Source organism: Cajanus cajan, chromosome 10 (genome assembly GCF_000230855.2).
Source record: "Cajanus cajan strain Asha chromosome 10, NIPB_CcT2T_4, whole genome shotgun sequence".
NCBI lineage: Eukaryota > Viridiplantae > Streptophyta > Magnoliopsida > Fabales > Fabaceae > Cajanus > Cajanus cajan.
In genome coordinates, this window is record NC_138526.1 from 13,255,228 (window position 1) to 13,262,759 (window position 7,532).

Consider the following 7,532-nt stretch of genomic DNA (forward strand, 5'->3'; position numbering starts at 1 on the left):
GGTCTTTCGCTATTGGAAAAGGACCAAGAATATCCATCCCCCACCAGGCAAAGGGCCACGCTGACTGCATGGACTGTAAAGATGTTGGGGGTAATCGGTGGAGATTTCCAAACTCTTGGCAAGCCTTGCATCTCTGTACATATGACTTACAATCCGATCTCATAGTTGGCCAGTAGTACCCAGCTCGAATAACTCGGGCACCATGGACCGAGCTCCATAATGCATACCACAAATGCCACGATGAATCTCATCCATTACGTATTTAGCCTGATCTGCGTCTAAGCACTTGAGGAGAGGCATGGAGAAACCTCAACAGTTCGTCAGCTTCAATGGTGAAGTGGCATGACTTGTTTTTAATCTTAGATGCTTCCACCTTGCTATCCGGCAAGATCCCATCTTTGAGGTATCTCCATATATCGGCCATCCAACCTTGCTGACAAGGATTGTTAGCAAAAATCGTTGTGACTTGACAACTAGGGGCAGCTATGGTTTCTTGGATGATAGTCTTATGTTGGCCGGGACGTTTAGTGCTAGCAAGCTTCGACAACAAATCGGCTCTGACGTTCTGAGCTCTGGGGATGTGTTCTATCTGGAAAACATCGAAAAAATCTATAAGACGAGATACCATGAGATTATACCTTTGAAGTTGGGGATCTTTGGTCTGATAACTTCCTCCTACTTGTTCAGTAATTAGCTTGGAATCACTGCAACATTTTAATCTTCTGACTCCAACGTCTTTGGCCAGTGTTAAACCTGCTAACAAAGCTTCATATTCAGCTTGATTATTAGTGGCTTTGAAATCAAATTTAATGGCAAGTTCAAGCATCATGTTATTTGGCCCTTCAAGGATAATGCCAGCACCACTGCCTTTCACATTGGAGGATCCATCTACGTGCAACGTCCAAATCTGTTCATCCAAAGGTGGAACAGGGGTGAGCTCAACAACAAAATCAGCTAGACATTGGGCTTTTAATGGTCCTCGGCTTTTGTACTTGATACCGTACTCGGACAGCTAGACTGACCAAGCTATCATCCGTCCGGCCAGGTCGGGCTTTCTGAGTATTTGCTTGATCGGGTAATCTGACTTCATAATAACCTGATGACTTTGGAAATAGGGGCGAAGTCGGCGAGATGCTACTACCAGTGCCAAAACTAACTTCTCTATTGTCTGATATCTTCTCTAGGTGTCTTGTAGTACTCGGCTGATGAAATAAATTGGAGTTTGTTTTTTGTCATTTGCTTGCACAAGTGCGACACTAAGAGCGTTATCAACCACTGCAAGATATAATAGGAGATCAGCTTGGCCGTGTGGTTTTGACAAGATGGGTGGACTCGATAAGAATTGCTTGAAGTTGGTAAAGGCTTGTTCACATTGGTCACTCCAGCAGAACTCTTTTGGCTTTCTAAGTAAATTGAATATTGGCTTGGCCTTCTCTGCCAGCTTGGTAATGAACCGAGATAACGAAGCAAGTCGCCCTGCCAACCTCTGTACTTCTTTGTGATTCTTGGGACTTCTCATGTTTATCAGAGCTTGGCACTTGTCGAGGTTTGGTTCAATTCCTCGGCAAGTGATCATGAAACCTAAGAATTTGCCTCCTTGAACTCCAAAGACACATTTTTCTGGGTTTAACCTCATGTTATGTTTTCGTATTTGGCCAGAATTTTTTGCAAGGTCTTGGACATGATGCTCAACGGATTTCGTCTTGATAACCATATCGTCAACGTACACTTCAAGGTTACGACCGATCTGATTGGCGAAGACCTTGTCCATGAGTCTCTGATAGGTGGCTCCTGCATTCTTGAGTCCAAAAGGCATGACATGGTAGCAGTAATTGGCTTGCTCTATGATGAAAGCAGTGTGCTCTTCATCTGGAGGATACATCAATATTTGGTTATAGCCTGAGTAGGCGTTTGAGAAACTGAGCATGGCATATCCTGAAGCTCCATCAACCAATCTATCAATGCTGGGAAGTGGATAAGCATCTTTTGGGCAGGCTTTATTTAAGTCAGTGTAGTCGACACACATGCGCCATTTGCCATTAGATTTTTTTAACCATCACCACATTGGCTAACCAAGTGGTGTAGTTAATTTCTCGGATAAACCCTGCACTCAAAAATTTTTGTGTTTCAGCTTTGACAGCTTCTCTTCTTTCACCTCCGATTTTTCTTTGTTTCTGAGATACAAACTTTGCTTCCCTGTATATAGCTAATCTGTGACAAATGAAATTCGGATCTATCCCGGGCATGTTTGTACTGTTCCAAGCAAAGAGATTAGCATTTTCAGTAAGTATTGACATGATTTTACCTTGAACATGAGCTTCAACGTGCTTTCCGATTTTGGTGCACTGGTTTGGTTTCTTGCCAATTTGGAACTCAATTAGTTCATCAATAGGATCAGGTCAGCGATCATGCATATCAACTCAGGGATCCAGGTCGGCCATTTCCTTTGTACCGAGATGGGCGACAACAACAGGAGTTGATTTCTCATGTTAAAGATTGGAAGATGCAATTTTCAGGCTCTCGGCATAACATCGCCTTGCTACCTGCTGATTAGCTTTGATAGTTATAATATGTCTGTCTATACTTGGGAATTTCATAGTCAAATGGGGTGTTGACACGATCGCTCCTAGCTAATTTAATGTCGATCTCCCAATATGAATATTGTAGGAGGTGACAGCGTCAACCAACAAGTACTTCACCAATACTCTTCTGGAAGTTTAAGTTGTACCAAAAGAGGTTAATAGTTCAATGAAACCACGAGTATGAACTCGCTCACCTGCGAACCCCACAAGAGGTTTGGAATATGGTTGGATCATGTTATGAGGGATGTCAAGCTTCAAGAAAATGGGCTAATAGAGCACATCGACAGAGCTTCCTTGGTCGATTAGTGTTTTCTGAACCTCCTAGTTAGCCACCTCGACTGAGATGACCATGGGGTCATCTTGGTTGAGGCTTATGCCTTCATAATCGTCATCGGTGAAAACGATGGGAGGAGTTGATGGGTTCATTGTGGAATCCGAGTTGTGGTAATCGTTGATGTTGTGAACATTGCGTAAATGCCGCTTTCTGGCGGAGTTAGAACTTTCTCCTCCAGCGAAGCCCCCCAAAATGGTATTGATGATCCCACACAAGTTATTCTCGGCAGAGGGTTTGTCTCCGTGTTGTGGATCGGCACTGTTTGCACTGGGTTTATTTTCTTCACGCGTAGGTGCTTGTTGGTAGTTGCCTTGCTCAGATCGACCTTGGTGACCTTAGTATCGTCCTTGATATTGGTTTGAATACCGACCTCGTCCTCTACCGCGTCCTAAGAAACCTCCGCGAGAAGCTTGACTTCGTTGGATGTATTGTCCAAGGTGACCAGCCTGAATAAATTCTTCAATTTTGTCTTTGAGGCTCCAACATTCCTCCGTTGTGTGCCCATGATTTCTGTGATATCGGCAATGTTTGCTCTTGTCGGCATTAGCCGAGTTGTAGGCCGGAGGGGGCAGGGAGATTAGATCTACATGGTTAGCTTCCTCCAAAATATTGACTCGAGGAGCATTAAGGGGTGTATAAAAATCATACCTGGGGCCTCGTGCTTGACAAGGTCTTTTGGATCTTTGATCGAAATGATTCTTTTGCTTCTCCCTGTTACTGGATTCTCCCTTGATAGTGAGACCATCTCGGATAGTGTTACGGAATTCAGCATGTTCTTCCATTTGTATGTATCCGGCGATGCGTGCTCTCAGGTCGTCCATACTAGCTAGCTGGTGTCGGCACAGGCTGTCAACAAAGGGTCCAGGTTTGAGTGCCATCAGCATGGAATGGAGGGCGACCTCTGGGTTTAGATTTCAGATTTTGATGGAGACATTGGCAAAACGTTCCATAAAATGCCTGAGAGATTCATCATCTTGTTGCCGCAAGTTAGATAACGCTGTAGAGGTGATATGATGAGGCCTGCTAGTGGCGTATTGGGCAAAGAAAAGACAGACCAGAGTATAAAAACTGTCTACCGATCTGAGTGGTAATTGTGTGTACCAACTAAGAGCGGCTCCCTTGAGTGATGTTGGAAATACACGGCACATGATGGCGTCATCATTCGTGTAAAGGTTGATCTGAGTAACTGTTAGTTGTCATTTTTACTTGAATTTCATGAATATTATTGTGTAAAAATTGGCATGCTTTCATTTTTCGCCTTTTAAATTGCCCAAGGATGTGAATATTATATATAAATATGTAAATTATGTTATAGAAATCCAATCCAATCAAATTATAGTAATTTTTTGGTTAATTATGATGGTTTTGCTTTGTAGGTTAAGAGAAGAGAAATCAAGACAGAGAGAAGAAATGAAGTTCACAAAGACTCATGGAAGAAAATATGTTTATCTCTATCAATTCAACAAGGCTTAAGCTATATCAGAAGGGCTTAAGCCATTCCAGAGAAATTAAGATTACAATCTGCCAAAAAAAGGCTTAAGCCATTCCAGAAAGGCTTAAGCTATCTCAATTCCTTCAGGGTGAAGTATTTAAAAAAGGCTTAAGCTATTTCAGAAAGGCTTAATCCATTTCAATTCCTTCATGGTTAAGTATTTAAAAAAGGGCTTGAGCCGATTAGAAATAGCTTAAGCCAATTTGTGGCAGTAAATGACCCCTTGTTATAAATCATAACATATAAAAGGGGGAAAAAGAGGAGACATGAGGAGCTTGGGAAGAAACAACACACCTGAACCATCTCTTTCTTTCTAGCCTCGAAGATCATCCAAGTTGAAGATTTTGGTGGTGATTCCGACGTTTCGGGAACGGAACGACTACAATTTCTACTGGACTTTTCTTCTTCTTCTTCTTCTTTTGTTGGTTGGCTCTCATGGAAATGAATAGCTAATCTTTTCCTTTTGGGATTGGATGTAACCTCTTACACCTTAATGTAACTCTTGATTTTCACATATATGTTATGATCTCTTCTACTTATTAGTGATTCATTTTCGTTCTTAATGCCTTTACGTTTTGATCACTCGTATTTGGAGCTTTGATTTAGAACTCGATTGGAAAATGTTTTCTAGATCATGATTTAAAATGAATCACCTAATGGTTTAAGTTGCTAGGAATAGAGCTAAAATCATTAGTCTTTAAAGGATTTTCTTAATGCAGGTTTTCCCTTATTTAAATATGCAAGGAATTGATATTTAAAGGGGAAAACTTAGAATCTCTTTACTAAGGAATTAGTATTGAGTGATTGTAATCCTAGATAATATTGTAGGAGAGGGATTAACATACGTATGCTTATTAAGATTACAAAGAGGTGTAGTAGGTGAAATCCAGTCCCAAGCATCTCATATATGAATTTCTCTAATACTTATTTGAATTTGCATATTTCTCACTTGTTTTAAGTTTTATTAATTTTAACTTTGAGTTTAATGAATCAGATGTTGAGTATGTGTGAATATATAATATATATTTATTTTGTGCTTTTCTAAATTAATTGAGAATCAATCAATCTACCTAGTCCCTGAGGAGACGACCTTACTCATCATTGTTACAAGTTGACTCTGGTACACTTGCCATGGGATCAACAAGTTTCTGGTTGATCTGAGTAACATATGCATCAATGTTCTCATCAGGGTCAGTGGTTCCGTCGTATCTGTCAATGTTTAACGGTTTCCAAGTAGGGGGAAGAGGAACTTCCATAATTCCATCGACGAAAGGATGTCGTCGAGTGGAATGAAGGTCGTGCTCAGGACGGCTGATATGAGTATGTACAGATCGGTGAGTTCGTGTGGGTTCTCGCGGGTACGTGGGATCAGGAGAAGACTCATGTTCACCCGCGGTGGGAGGAACATGGCTAGCATGATGCGTGTGATGTGGTTGTTGATTTTGTTGCCACTGGGCTCGGAATGCGGCCTGTTTGGCACGTAACTGTTGCAAGTCGGCTTCGTGCTGTTTACGAAGGTTTTCCATCGCCGCTGCATGTTGTTGTTGCATCAATTTGATCTGTTCAAGTAACCTTTGTAAGGTCGGGTTGTATTCCATATTCGGCGTGCTTCAATGTGGTATACTCGTTGCTCTGTTGGTCTGACTTCGGGTCGAAACCATAAGGGTGAAGGAGGAAAAGTTTTATCAGGCCCTCCTTCTAGCGCCAAATGTTCTTACAAGACTGAGGTCGGACTTTTAGCTCGGATGATTCACCTTGTCCATGTTGGTCCGATAAGGAATCTGATGAAGTTGGCCTGCTTAACAAGTCTTCCTGGTCGATCCCTCTCTCACGCGTCTCGGATGTACCTGCAAAAAAGACTCTGACGATCAAGTTAGTTGTCTATCCTCTCTCATGTGTTGCTTATATCATTACCTATCGTGGTTTCCTCTGTAACCGTGTAACTGCTGTATGGTTATCTTGATGAGAGTAGTCTGCGGTTGAATGTGTTTGAGGTCGTCCACTTGTCGAGAGGTGCCTTGCTAATATCTCTTGTCCGATATGACGTGTTAGTGTTTCATGTATTTACCTTAGCTTGTCTGAGTAATTACCTCGGTCGAGTTGACCTGTGACCTCGGTTAATCTCGGCTCGAGTTAGGTTGGTACAACTATCAACCTAAAAGACAAAACTTATTACTAGTAAGAATGACAGTGAGTATTATCATAAACAAATAATCATTCAAATATAATGATAATAATAATAATAATATATGACCGGGTTGGATCAGTTCAATAACGAGTTGAAAACACAAAAATATTACCCAACCCGCACAGTACTAGGTTTTAATCGGGTTGAGTCAGATTTGACCCAAACATCGAAAAAATTCAATCTAAACTTATTAGATTAGTTTGGATCAATTCGTGTTTACGAATTACCTATACCTGTTTACACTCGTACACCTAACCATTATACCATGCTTATTACATTCTATGCAATTGACTTAATTTAATTTTATAACAAATTTATAATTAAATATTTAATTTTATTAATTAAACATCAATAATTGACTTGAACCGACACTTAGTTGAATATAATTATTTAATGTTTTAATGACTACAATATTAACATATTTTATTGTTATTAATTTATTTAAATAATTTATATATATTATATTATTTTTAATTTAAAATTATATATTATATTAGATATTATTTTATTTGATTTAAATCAATTTATAATTTCATTGTTCTAATATGACTACAATTTTTAAAGAATTTATTTAAGATATAGTATAATTTTATTGAAATTTATATATATATATATATATATATATTAAAAATAAATTTAAGAGACTCAAAATCACATAACTCAATTAGTAATCCATTAATTTGACTTTTGTTTCCATGACTAAGTACCCGAGCCGATTTAATCACTAGTCCAATTTTTAAAACATTATAAAGAACTACATTAATATCTACTTTAATATTTAAAATAGACAATATCATAATTGATTTAAAATTTCAAGAAAACCAAAACAAATCAGACAATGTCATTGTTTATGTCAATTTTTTAATTAAATAAAAATAAACATCGACATTATCGATTTTTAGTGTCAAGAGAAAGAATATTTTATTTTAATAAAAG